The sequence below is a fragment of the Spinacia oleracea genome, chromosome 6, assembly GCF_020520425.1.
Source record: "Spinacia oleracea cultivar Varoflay chromosome 6, BTI_SOV_V1, whole genome shotgun sequence".
NCBI lineage: Eukaryota > Viridiplantae > Streptophyta > Magnoliopsida > Caryophyllales > Amaranthaceae > Spinacia > Spinacia oleracea.
The window spans coordinates 122,735,460-122,749,486 of NC_079492.1; the positions used below are offsets into that span (position 1 = coordinate 122,735,460).

The 14,027-nt window shown below is 40.2% G+C and overlaps 1 long non-coding RNA gene across 1 annotated transcript; it reads right to left on the reverse strand.

The window, feature by feature from the left end:
• Positions 1 to 892: 892 nt before the first annotated feature.
• Positions 893 to 2,100, reverse strand: LOC130462402 (uncharacterized). The gene is made up of 3 exons (XR_008922508.1): positions 1,945 to 2,100; positions 1,695 to 1,791; positions 893 to 1,222 (listed from the first exon to the last, which is right to left on the reverse strand). It is a non-coding gene; the product is annotated as an uncharacterized lncRNA (long non-coding RNA).
• Positions 2,101 to 14,027: the final 11,927 nt, after the last annotated feature.

Consider the following 14,027-nt stretch of genomic DNA (forward strand, 5'->3'; position numbering starts at 1 on the left):
AAATAAATTCTAAAAATCGGGAAAAAATCGATAAAAAAGAGATTAACATGGCGATGCTTTGTGAAACACATACTCGATGAATTATTGCGAAGCTTTGATGCAAAATATATTCACATAATGAAATTGGAAGGGATGTCAATAAATTCGATGAGAAAGTTACCTGAATGGGTAGAAATAAAGGAAATTGGTTAGGGTTTACAAGTTTGAAATTATGTTGCTACTGCTCCAGTAGTTTCTTCTCGGCAAGAAACAACCAAATCGATTTTCCTAGTGAGAAGCTTCTTCACAACAGTGGAGGCTTGTGTCGAGTCGACAACTACCCTCTTCTACATGAATCCTGAAAGACATCATTTGCAATTCAAACCCTAAACTCCGAAATTCCCGAATCTTTGCAGGAATCGCAACTCTAAGGAAAAAGAATTCGTAAAAATAAGAAATCTACAGACTTGATTCTAAACCACCACCGCCGACTACTTTAGGAGAATAGATCTAGAAAGATAAAAGAAGGAGATAATGGTAAGCTAGAGCATCGGAGGAAAGAGGAAGGAGAGAATGACATTTAATGTAGTTTATTATCTTTTTATTCTGGCGTTTGGTGGGGAGAAAAATAGAGACCCGTGGAGTCACGTGACGGGTCTCTACCCTTTCGATTGTAGTGTGATATAGGGGCCCACTGTACAACTAGAGACCCCTGGCTAACATAAGAGGTCTCTTCCCTAAAGACTTAGTGGCGTACGTGGGGCCAGGTATATATTAGAGACCCGTCATCTCTAATATTAGATCTCAAATATTGAAGAGACCTGTTATCTCAACTATAAGGTCTTTTATTTAGGGTCTCTTTGACTAATTTTGTAGTAGTGTATGTAATACATATTCCAATTCTTTTGAAAACAGAAAGAATATTACAACTAAAATAAACCTAATCTATGTACGTACAAAAAAAAATGGCAAATTCATCTCCTTGTTTTGTTGAAATCATATATTCACTAAGAATTTACTCAACAGAAATACTCTATGTTGTTCTTCAGCTTCATACGGTATTTGGATAGAAGTTAGAGCGGGAGGCCGCGGTATCGGAAACTAGCCTTACATTTGCTTTCCCATAAGAGTCGTTATTTTGACCTTGTTTTTCTTGGAGTGCTTTATCATCTATCTGGATGGTATGATTTATATATGGGATGACGAGATTTACCAACTGCTCTTGCTCTTGCTCTCTGCAAATCTGCAATACCATTTTATTAAATAAAAATAAAAGATGTCATACTCCATAGCTTGACAACACTTAAAAGAACAACGATTATAACCTAAGAATAATATATTTAATTTTTATGGTGCCAAGAATAGAATAAATCAATAAATGGAACGAGCTTCATAATCCTTGAGAATAAAACAATGTTGTTATTTTTTGAGGTTCTTTTCTAAGAGAAGTGAATGAGACTTTAATAAGACCATGCATATAAGGAACAATCACCAACATTAGATGGCATGAAGTTCCAAGCGAGACTTGATATTAAAAGGCACTGTCAATGTCAATGCATATCACAACGTTTTTTTATCAGTGGACTAGTTGATGGATAGTGAGGCATTTAGTGTCAATCTGGAAATCTTTTAGGTGGTCTTATAATAAAAATAATCTAATCAGAGAAGCCTGAGGAGTGTCGAGCATCTATTACAACGAAAGAAGATCAACGTACCAATGTGTCCTTTGTGTAATAAGGAATGCGAGGTAACCTCAGTATCGTTATTGCAAACCAATCTGTTACTGCATCAACCGAGAGATCTCCTTCATACCTACTTGTACAACAAGCTCATAATCAAATGGAAAAACATTACAAATGCTAGGCATATATCTCTAAGCAACTCCAATTAACTTGAATATTGAAGCTTCAATTCATAAACTACAAAGCACTCCGCATATTTGTCGGACATACATAACTAGCTTACCTAACAAGACACTTGGATGTTTTACACCCTTGAGGAACTGCAATCAGAGAAGGAAGACCTGCAAAAAAAAAAAGTAAGCATCTAACTAAAAGAAAAACATAGATCCTACATGAGAGTTCAAAGTATGACTGACAAACAACATGGGAAGAGCGTGAAACTCGAGCTCAATACAACCTAGCAAAAAAAATAATGCAAAAACAGATAGACTGAGACTTTATTGCTGGTACAATTACAAACCGCCTCACCACACTGGAGTTGAAAAGAGTTTCAGATGTTGGAAAAATAACAAGATAGAAGCTGGAAAAATGAAGGGATTGGTGGTTTAGATTATTTTGCCACACTGGAGTTGAAAAGAGTTTCAGATGTTGAGCTACTTCTCAATGATTTATCGATTCTGTTCAGTTGGTCTTGTAGACTCCTGATTTGTGCATTAAGCACTGTAGCTCAAAACTTTGTGTAGTACACCCTGTGTTAAGAGAGATATCACCAACATTACTATTACATGGGACTCTCCAAGCTAACTATTTTTGTACAACAACAAGAGTAATAAAATGAGTTAACATAAATAGTGAATCAATGAAAATAAGCAGAGAAATTAAACAACAACGAAGGAAAAAAAAACCTAATTTCCATAGAGATTAAGAATTAGAAACTAAGGGCACAAAAAAGAAAGTCCATAAGGGACACTCTGGCAGCAAAATCGAGATGTTATTTCAATCCATTCAATCAAAATAAAAAGCATAATCCGCTCAAAAGTTTCTATTATTGAAGCTCCACTAACCAAAAAAAATCAAGGGTTAAAATTACCAATCACAAATTCATGTCAACTAACTCAAACTAGATCAAGCAAAACTGAATTCAATCACAAATATCAGGAATCGAAATGTAAACTACAATGAGCCATGAAATCTATATAATCATACATAACATACTTTTTACCCAAAAAGATAGAAGAACATACTCGAAGAAGAGCCGACCCTTTCATTAAGAAATAACAAGGAAGCTATTTAGATTATAGACAAATATATGGATATTTACTCAAATCCTTAAAGTCCCTACACAATTTGTTACCTTAGTCCATGTATAAGCATCTTCGGCAATACATTCTGATTGTGTTGTAGGGTTAGAGAGAGCCGTAATCAGAGGTTTCTAGACCACATTTTCACATGTAATTAGTTAAAGAACCATATACAATATTTCTACTATATCAGACTGCAGTGAAGAGGATAGATTACCTTGTTAAAAGAGGCCATGGCCTCAATAAATTCTTTTGAAAATTGTTATCCTACTCCAGATCAATCAATACTGTCGAATTAATTTCCTACACACATAAAACACAGATCTATTTACATCACAATTAGATACAAACATAAACCAATAAAATACACCTCATTAAGTTTAAATTTGCACCTTGATATTGGAACTGCCTTCTTCTCGTTCACTCACAACGTCAGAACCCCCGGCAACAGTGCAGTCCGCATTCCTCACTCCTCACTCCAAGCGCTAGATTGATTACCTTCACATAAAATACCTAATTCCAAAAATCAAACATAACCCACGAAAAAATAAGAATCAACCAATAAAACCCCCAAAAAATTAATATCTTATAACTAATACAGATCCATATTGTGGTTATGGCAAACTTCAAAATTATCGACAATAATGGTTGGAAAAAAACTCAAATAATTAGAGTCAAATAATCGAATAAAGAAGGAAAGTTCATGAAATTAATTTGAACGAAACAAATTATTAAAAACAAAAAATTAAGATCGGGGATCTAATAGGAGAGACAAACATACCACCAGAAAATTATGAACAAGCTAGGATCGCCGCCATTGAAGAACGAGGAGACTCAGGGGAGAGAAATAGCATAAGTAAATTGATGTAAGGAAAATAATGGAAGGGAAAGGCGTGATATTGAACTTTACGAGAGTGAGAACTTGATCAATTATCACTTGTAGTTTTGAGAGGAGAGGATCTGCAATGGAGAAGGGGCTAATGGAGTTGAGGTTGTGGAGAAGCCAGGGTTTTGAAAATGTTGGAAATGAATGAACGGATAGGCGTGAGTTTTTTGGGAAATATTCCCTAATTAGTTTAAGGCGTTTAGATATTAACGCCGCTGACAAATGGTTGTTATTTGTTCGAGGCGATTTCACCCAAATCTACGCCGCAGATCAATACTCCTATACATTAAAATATTAATACACGATTTAAATTGCGGCGTCTATAGAAAAACGCCTCACATTAATAGCCGCAAATAAATGTTTTTCTACTAGTGTGTATAGACTAGTGTTACTTGACTTTCTATGATGATGTTACTTGTACGTTATATCCGCTGTTATTTTCTTGTGTTTACTACATTTTCTTGAATTTCATGTTCGAGGTTCCTTGTATAGACCGTGTTACTTGATCTTTTATGCTGATGTTACTTTTAGTTATTGCATTTTCTTCAATTTTATGTTAGAGGTTCCTTGTATAAACTGGCGTTACTTGAATTACTATGCTGATGTTACTTATACCTTGTATTCTCGGTTATTTTTTTGTTTTATTGAAGTTTCATGTAAGAGATTCCTTGTATAGACCGGTGTTACTTGACTTTTTATGATGATGTTACTTGTACGTTGTATTCGTTGTTATTTTCTTGTGTTTACTACATTTTCTTGAATTTCATGTTAGAGGTTCCTTGTATAGACTGGTGTTACTTGATCTTTTATGCTGATGTTACTTTGAGTTATTGCATTTTCTTCAACTTCATGTTAGAGGTTCCTTGTATAAATTGGTTTTACTTAAATTTCGATGCTGATGTTACTCTTGTATTCGCAGTTACTTTTTTTGTTTTATTGCGTTTTCTTCAATTTCATGTTAGAGTTTCCTTGTATATACTGATGTTACTTTATTTCCTATTTTGATGTTACTTTATTTTCTATACTCATGTTACTTTATTTTCTATGCCGATGTTACTTTGTTTTATGCCTTTAAACGCAGTGGGTTTATTTATAAGTGTGAACATGTCACACCATCAAGTTGATGGTGTGGCTGGTCTCATATAAGACTTGAGGAAAACTCAAATGGTTATTTGGTACAACAAGTTTAAAATAGGGGTATATAGTGCAATAAGTTCACTAATATGTGTATTTGGTGATTTATAAACATGACTTAAAGGAGTACTAACATAGTAACATACCATTAAAAAAACTGGTACTTGGTGCACTTAAGTATAAATAAGGGTATATTATGTTTTTTTGTAAACATAAAGGATATTTGGTGCATTCCGTAAAAAGTCGGGGGTATTCATGAAAAAAACGTATAATAAACAAATCCAAAGTCAGTTTTTTTTTTTTATTATTAGTAATGGCAAATTGGTAATAATTATGAAGTACTCCGTAGTATCAAATAAACAAACCCAAAGCCAGCTCTCTCTCTCGTTCTTTCTCTTCAACTTGGTCTGCCACTCTCTCTCTAAGGTTTGAAATCCCCAAAAAAAAGTTCCATTGAAAACTTGAAAAGTTTCCCCTTCTTTTCATCAATTCTTCTTTTCGGCTGATTCAATTCGAAATCAAGAGGTACGAAATCTTCTCTAAATAAACTTGAATTTCGGCTCTGTATTTGTTTAACTTTGTTTCCTTTTTTAGCATTACATGATGTACTGGGTTCAATCTAATGTGTTGGGAAATCTGTATTTTCTTGATAAAATTCTCGAAATTAAACCCAGAATTTTTTATCTGAGGGAGAAATGAATGTCTCTAGTTTAATTTGGTTGTTAATTCTCATACCAAATTATGTGTGTAGGCATTAAAAATTTGGTAAATGCCATGTCATCATTTTTTGTCCCGAAAAAGTCAAATATTGACTTCTATTATTTAAATGTCAGATAAATTGTTTAATTTGGGTTATAAATCAAATAGGCCCATTTTAATTAAATGACGTTTATGTAATAGAAGTGGGTTATCTAAATGGGTTAAAGAAAAGAGGCCCATTTATAAGAATTAGGAAAACCCTAAACCTAAGAGGAGGATATAAAAAAGTTCTCTCTAAGTCATTTGGCAGACTGAACGTAATATTCAGAAAACACACTACTCTCCATAAAAACCCTCCATAAAAACCCTAAGACTGCTTCCAAGCATACAAGTCGACATCAAATCTCGGTGGAAGAAGAACATCAAGCACAAACGCCGTTCTACCTCCATACTACGTCATTGAAAGAGATCAAGCCCGGTGGCCCTCGCTCAAGACGTCCGACAAAACAAGTTCTTGCTGTTGTAGAGATCGAATCAGTGGATAAACATTAGAGATTGTACCCAAATACAAAAATCAATACAAAATATTTTTTTCACATTATTTTGATTCTGTTATTTTTGCAGACTCGTAAATTTGTTTTTACAAATTGGCACGCTCGGTGGGACGACTCTACCACTCATCTCCTTCTCTACAAAAAAAAAATCAATCCACCAACGAAGATGACTGCTCAACAAACTGTTTCCATGTCCGATGCTGAGAAGGCCGCTATAGTGAAACAAAGGGCGGCAGAATTGGCTGAGATGATGAAAGGGCGTGACGAGGGTATACGCACCAGAGGAATGAAGAATGCTGATCTGAATGAGGCTGCTTCGAGTCTGCGTTCGGCTCCTATCACCACCAAAACAAGGAGAAAGAGCCATGTCCGTGCTTCCTCCGACGTGTCCCCGAATCCGTATTACCGCAAGTCCCGCAACATCCCTGTTTTCGGGTCCTTTCCTGCTGAAGGTGCACGATTCCTTATGCCCGGTGAAGAAGATATGCGTCCTCACCAAAAGCCTGACAGGCTGGTCATCCATACTAGTCCTTTGTTCGATCCTTTCTATGTAGAAAGCGATGCAAAGAGTAGTACCGGGTCTTCTCCAACGTCACCCCTCAAAGTATCAGATTGTGAAGAATCGGTCCAGTCCCTACAAACCGACATTGCGGAGGTGATGGCGATCGAATCAAAGACCGTTGAGGAGCAGCTTGCCGAAATGAAGGGCATGATCATGAAGCTCATGAAGGATGGCGAGGAGAAAGACGAGGAAATCAAGAAGCAGAATGAGAGGATTTCCTCCTTAACCAAAAAGCTCAAGAAACAGGAAGAGAGCGCGGACAAAGAGAACGACAACTCTGAAGGGAGTACGACTTCAAAATCTACCACAAAGGGTGAAAAACCCGACGACACATTCACCATGAAAAAGATCCAGGACATGATAACGAATGCGGTGAAGAATCATATCGTCGGAAGCTCCGGCCCTAGTCATCTATATGAGAAGTCGTACACGAAGATAATCGATCACTTAAGGATGCCCTTCGGTTATCAACCTCCGAAGTTCCAGCAGTTTGACGGAAAGGAGAACCCCAAGCAGCATGTAGCCCACTTCATCGAAACGTGCAACAACGCTGGCACATCGGGGGATTTACTCGTCAAACAGTTCGTCCGTTCTCTAAAGGACACGGCATTCGACTGGTACACGGACCTTCCTGCAGAAGCCATCGACAGTTGGGCAGAAATGGAGGAAGAATTCAAGGCCAGGTTCTACAGTACACGACGTGTCGTCAGCATGATTGAATTGACAAAGACGACACAGTGGGAGAATGAGCCTGTTGTAGATTACATCAACCGGTGGCGTACTCTAAGCCTGGAATGCAAGGACCGTCTGACGGAGACCTCTGCTATTGCAATGTGCATCCAAGGTATGAACTGGGATTTGCTATACATTTTGCAGGGCATAAAACCAAGATCCTTTCAAGATTTGGCTACCCGTGCTCATGACATGGAGATCAGTATCACCAATAATCGTGGAGGAAGTTCTTCAAGTTTCAAGAAGGAAAAGAAGGACTTCAAGAAGCCTGAGAAATATGTGAAAGATTCAACCAAGGAGTCATTTGCCGTTGCCACTAGCTCTGCCCCTGTAAAAATTTCTGCGAAGCCTAAAACTGAACAGAAGAAAGGGCCATTTACAAAGGATGCTCGGAGAGATAAGCCAACGCTTAAAGAACTCCAAGCAAAGAAGTATCCATTTCCGGATTCAGACTTGGCCGGCATGTTGGACGATTTGTTGGAGAAGAAGGTCATAAGCTTGCCTGAGTCCAAGCGCCCTGATCAAATGGGAAGGACATCTGACCCAAACTTTTGCCCTTACCATCGAATAGTGAGCCATCCTATCGAAAAGTGCATCACTCTCAAGGACATAATCATGCAACTTGCAACAGAAGGGAGGATTGTGCTAGATCTGGATGAAGCGGCGGAGTCCCATCATGCTTCAGTCATCCAATTTGGAAGTTTGGATCCCATTTTGATAATAGATCCCGTCAAGAATTCTGCGTCCACCCCTCTACCTCGCAAGGAGGATGAGGAAGGATGGACATTAGTGACGAGAAGGAAGAAGAGAAAGCAAACGAAGCTAGAAGAGCAACCTCCTCTTCGTCAAAAGCAACACCAGAAAAGAAACAAATCCAAAAGTTCGCATGTCACGAGAAATAAAGGTCTCGTGAAGAAGAAGAGCACCCCGCGCGACAGTTTTCCCACAAAGGAGGTACGAAAGCATATCACATTAAATGATTTCTTTCCGCAGGAATCCCTCGGCGAAGTTTCTGTCAACACAGTGACCTGTAGCGTGGCGGAAGAAGAAAAGAAAGAAGAGAAAAGTCAAGTCTCTGAAGGGCTAAACCATGAAAGAGACCCTGAAAGAGATGCAAAGATCCTGGCGTTGTTAGGTACAGTCCCTTCTCGAATGGGTTGGCGCCAAGCTTTATCCCTTCCCGAAGAAATGAGGTTCGCCCTTGCACGTGCCATAGAAAATCCGACGCAATATACGTCAAAGGAAAATATTGAGCAAGGGATCTACGAAAATCACCTTGAGCGTTGTGCTGCATGCAGTGCGGCCTTGGCATTCACAGACGAATACCTTATGTTGGGTTCAAAGCCTCACAACAGACCTCTCTTTGTATGTGGATACATCCGCAAGAAAAAGATCAACCGCATCTTGGTAGACGGAGGTTCCGCAGTGAACATAATGCCGAAGTCCACCATGACGAAGTTGGGAATCATCGAAAGTGAGTTGACCGAAAGTCGATTGATGATCCAAGGATTCAATCTAGGAGGGCAACGAGCTATCGGTATGATAAGAGTTGATCTGACTATCGGAGAAATGACTGCAACAACAATTTTTCATGTCATTGATTCGAATACTTCATATCGCCTATTGCTAGGCCGACCTTGGATGCACGAAAATGGAGTAGTAGCCTCAACCTTGCATCAATGCTTCAAATATTACAGAAATGGTGAAAGAAAGGTGAATGCGGACGTGAAGCCATTCTCTGAAGCAGAGTCTCATTTTGCCGATGCGAAATTCTATGCCAGCCAAGGAGAGCCTGTTGAAGTAATGCCCACGGAAATTGCATCGATTGGAAAAGTCATGCCGAAGAAGTTGCAATCAACGGTTACAGAAGAGAAGCCTTCAAGGAACGTTCTGGAGCCGTCACATGAAACAGTTGATGAGAAGAAAAGCAAGGAGATTCTTTCGCAAAGAGTTGAAGAAAATCCTAGAGCAGCAGTGCCAGTGCTACGTTACATCCCCATGTCGCGTCGCAAAGAAGGTCAGTCTCCGTTTATGAATTGTGGAGCAGAAACAACTTCAAAGGAGGTCAAGGACATGCCCAAGAATTTGATAAAAGCATGACATTGCCGGTCCATAAGATCAGTGACCCGAAGATATTGACTTCTCCTACTCCAAACTCCACGAAGTCGCCAGAAACACCTAGCTCAAGAAAAGATGGCTTCGATCCAGTTGCATACAAGTTAATGGAAAATTCTGGTTATGATTTCTCTAACCCAGAACCCATGGGAAAGCTCGTTGAAGATAAGTCATACGGCCTCAATAAAACTCAGCAAAAACTTCAGCAACAAGGTGAACGTGTTTGGGTGAAAAAGGTTGGTTTGGGATTCAAGGAGTCTAAGCCAATTGTCATCTCAGGACGACGGAGGTCAATGCAAGCATCACAGTACATTGGAGTTCAGGAAATTGAAGAAAGTGTGGATGAGAATTTTGAGCCAGTCCAGAAAGAATCAGTTTTTGATAGGATACATCCGTCTTCAGCTAAAGCACGGTCCTCCGTCTTTGATAGGCTCGACGGTCCGGTAAACTCTCCAACACCAAGTCTTTGATAGATTGGGAGATCAGTCCGGGAAAGCACATAAGAGCCCGAATGCAAAGGATGTCTTCACAAGATTGGGAAAAGTCACTGGCAAACCCACCAATTGTCTGTCACAGAATCCTAAGAAGGAATTCTTCAGTCGTCTTGGGAAGAAGGACGTTTCGCTCAAGCCGCAGTGGAGGCCGAAAAACACTGCATAAAAAACAAGAGACAAGTTCGAGCTGGAAAACGATGTCAGAAGCAACGTACCTTCTCGAATGAAACGCTTGGCGGTACTGGAAGTAAAGACAGGGGATTCTCTCTGTGTAAAAGGCCACACCATGGTTCTTACCAATCAAAAGAGCCCCACAAGCCAGAAACGTGATGTCGTAGAAGATATGGAGGCCACCTCCTATCATATCACCGCTTATGAGGATGTAGACTTGGAGGAGGAGATGGAAACAACAGAAGCACCAAAAACTCTTGATGATGGAGTTGAGACCACAATTGATGAACTAAAGGAGTTGAATCTCGGCACCCAAGATGATCCGCGTCCAATCTATGTTAGTGCTCTGCTCACTCAGGAAGAAGAGAAGGGATACTTCGAACTACTCACCGAGTACAAAGATGTTTTCGCCTGGAGTTACAGGGAAATGCCGGGTCTTGACCCCAAAGTAGCGGTCCATCGTTTAGCAGTAAGGAAAGGAGTCTCAGCAAAGAAGAAACCTCAAAGACGATTCCGACCTGAATTAATTCCAGAAATTGAAGCTGAAGTCAACAAACTCATCGACGATGGCTTCATTCGTGAAGTAAAGTATCCTACTTGGATTGCAAACATTGTCCCTGTGAGGAAGAAAAATGGCCAGTTGCGTGTTTGTGTAGATTTCAGAAATCTGAATGAAGCGTGTCCTAAGGATGATTTTCCTTTGCCTGTCACCGAGATAATGATTGATGCAACGACCGGACATGAAGCATTATCCTTCATGGATTGTACGGCGGGATATAATCAGATCCTCATGGCGCCCGAAGATCAAGAAGCAACGACGTTCCGTACACCAAAGGGCATCTTTTGCTACAAGGTGATGCCGTTTGGTTTGAAAAATGCAGGCGCAACTTATCAAAGAGCAATGCAGAAAATCTTCGAGGACATGATGCATAAGACCGTTGAATGTTATGTCGATGATCTTGTCGTCAAATCAAAGAAGAGGAACGATCATTTGCTTCATCTCCGTGAGGTATTTGAGAAGTTGCGTAGGTATCAATTGAAGATGAATCCCTTGAAGTGTGCATTCGGCGTAACCTCTGGAAAGTTCCTAGGATTTGTTGTGAGACATAGAGGAATTGAAGTTGACCATTCAAAAATTACAGCAATCCAGAATATGCCCGAGCCGAAGAACCTCAAAGAATTACGCGGATTACAAGGGAGACTTGCATATATCCGACGCTTCATTTCGAATCTTGCAGGACGATGTCATCCTTTCAGCCATCTTATGAAGAAGGGCGCTCCATTTGAATGGGACGATTCATGTCGCAAAGCTTTTGAAAGCATCAAGCAGTACCTCTCAACTCCACCTGTCTTGGGGGCACCGGTTCAAGGGAAGCCACTTATCCTCTACATCTCTGCTCATGAAAGGTCGTTGGGGGCATTGTGTGCTCAAGAGAATGATGACGGAAAGGAAGCTGCTCTTTACTACCTCAATCGTACGTTGGTTGGCGCGGAATTGAATTATTCGCCTATTGAGAAAGTGTGTCTAGCTTTGATCTTTGCAATCCAAAAGTTTAAGCATTACATGCAGGCACATACGGTGAAGGTGATCTCCAAAGCTGACCCCATAAAGTACATACTATCAAGACCAGTACTATCCAGAAGACTTGCTAAATGGGCTATGCTCATAAGTCAACATGATGTTGTGTACGTACCTCAAAAGGCGATCAAGGGACAAGCTTTGGCCTATTTCCTAGCTGCACATCCGATTCCATCACATTGGGAGCTTCCTGATGATCTACCTGGAGAAGAAGTATTCTACATTGATGTCTTACCTCCATGGGAAATGTACTTCGACGGAGCAGCTCGACAAGATGGTGCGGGAGCAGGGGTCATCCTTGTATCACCTGAGAAACATGTCTTCACGTATTCATTTACACTCACCAACTTATGCTCGAACAATGTTGCTGAATATCAAGCTCTCGTTCTGGGGCTTCAAATGGAAAAAGAAATGAAAATTCAGGACCTTGATGTATATGGTGACTCCAAGCTGGTGATCCATCAACTCCTTGATGATTATGATGTCAAGAAAGATGACTTGATTCCTTATTATAAGCATGCTTCACAATTGCTGGCAGAATTTGAGAGCGCCCGGTTGCAACATGTTCCAAGGAGTGCCAACAAGACAGCGGATGCACTTGCAAACCTCGCAGTCACATTGGCACTGGGGGCAGAAGAAAACATGTCGGTCCCGGTCTGTAATCGATGGGTGATAAACCCTCAAGATGAAGCTGAAGATGAAGCTGAAGAACTCTCAGGTGCAGTTACTGTCTATGAGATAGACATAGAAGATTGGCGTCGACCACTCATTGATTTCTTGGTACACGAAAAGTTGCCAAGCGATTTGAAACACAAGATGGAAGTTCGACGACGTGCTCCGCGGTTCATTTACTACAAAGAAACACTTTACAGGCGTTCATTCCTTGGAACCTGGTTGAGATGCCTGGGAGATGAAGAAGCAGCAAAAACAATGCAAGAAGCTCATTCTGGAGTTTGCGGAGCTCACCAATCTAGTCCTAAGCTTCATGATCGTATCAAGAGGATGGGATACTACTGGCCAACCATGGTTCAAGATTGCATGGAACTTGCGAAGAAATGTGAAGCTTGTCAATTCCATGCGAACTTTATTCATCAACCTCCGGAACCGCTACATCCGACAGTGACATCTTGGCCGTTTGAAGCATGGGGTCTCGATGTTGTTGGTCCAATCACACCGAAATCATCAGGTGGTCATGCATACATCCTTGCCGCTACGGATTACTTCTCAAAATGGGCGGAAGCAATACCTCTTCGTGAAGTCAAGAAAGAGAACGTGGTCGATTTTATTCGAAATCACATCATACATCGATATGGCGTGCCACGTTACATAATCACAGACAACGGAACACCATTTGTCAACAAGTTGATGACGAGCCTTTGTGAGAAATTCAAGTTTGCGCAAAACAAGTCTTCAATGTATAATGCACCTGCAAACGGACTAGCTGAATCTTTCAACAAAACACTTTGCAAGTTGCTTAGTAAGATTGTTGGGAAACACCAGCGAGATTGGCACGAAAGAATGGGCGAAGCTCTGTGGGCGTATCGTACCACGTACAGGACACCAACTCAAGCGACACCTTATGCACTTGTGTATGGTGTGGAGGCCATATTGCCGTTGGAGATTCAAATTCCGTCACTTCGCATGGCAATCCAGGAAAATCTCATCGAAGAAGAAAATGCTAAGATTCGTCTGGCAGAGTTAGAAGCACTTGACGAAAAGAGGCTTGAGGCGCAACAAAAGTTGGAATGCTACCATGCTCGTTTGACAAGGGCGTTCAACAAGAAGGTGTGAGTACGGTCTTTCAAAGTTGGAGACACGGTCCTTGCTATCAAGAGACCGATCATTGTTTCTCGCAAGACGGGAAATAAATTTGCATCGAAATAGGATGGTCCTTACGTTGTCCAGGAAGTCTACACAAATGGAGCTTACAAGATCGTTGATGCAGAAGGACTGCGCATAGGCCCTATCAACGGCAAATTTTTGAAGCGTTACTACCCTTGAAGTTATGCAACATTGTAACCTCCTAAGCACGAGGCTAAACTGCAACTGCAAAAAAAAAATAAAAAAAAAAAAATAAATAAATAAAATCCGAAAAATGACGTCAGCAAAAAAAAAAAGTTCAAAAAATTATTTTTGCTT